Source organism: Procambarus clarkii, chromosome 23, assembly GCF_040958095.1.
Source record: "Procambarus clarkii isolate CNS0578487 chromosome 23, FALCON_Pclarkii_2.0, whole genome shotgun sequence".
Taxonomy (NCBI): Eukaryota; Metazoa; Arthropoda; class Malacostraca; order Decapoda; family Cambaridae; genus Procambarus; species Procambarus clarkii.
In genome coordinates this window covers 7,649,041-7,649,610 of record NC_091172.1, presented here as the reverse complement: position 1 = coordinate 7,649,610, position 570 = coordinate 7,649,041, and positions in this window count along the sequence as shown.

Here is a 570-nt window from a genome sequence, read left to right as displayed (position 1 = left end):
CACTGTTGACACCACCGAAACTGAGTTGACACCACCGTCACTGTGTTGACACCACCGTCACTGTGTGTTGACACCACCGTCACTGTGTTGACACCACCGTCACTGTGTTGACACCATTGTCACTTTTGACACCACCGTCACTGTTGACACCACCGCCACTGCTGACACCACCGTCACTGTGTTGACACCACCGTCACTGTGTTGACACCACCGCCACTATGTTGACACCACCGCCACTGTGTTGACACCACCCCCACTGTGTTGACACCACTGTCACTTTTGACACCACCGTCACTGTGTTGACACCACCGTCACTGTTGACACCACCGTCACTGTTGACACCACCGTCACTGTGTTGACACCACCGTCACTGTTGACACCACCGTCACTGTTGACACCACCGTCACTGTGTTGACACCACCGTCACTGTTGACACCACCGTCACTGTTGACACCACCGTCACTGTGTTGACACCACCGTCACTGTTGACACCACCGTCACTGTGTTGACACCACCGTCACTGTTGACACCACCGCCACTGCTGACACCATCGTCACTGTGTTGACACCA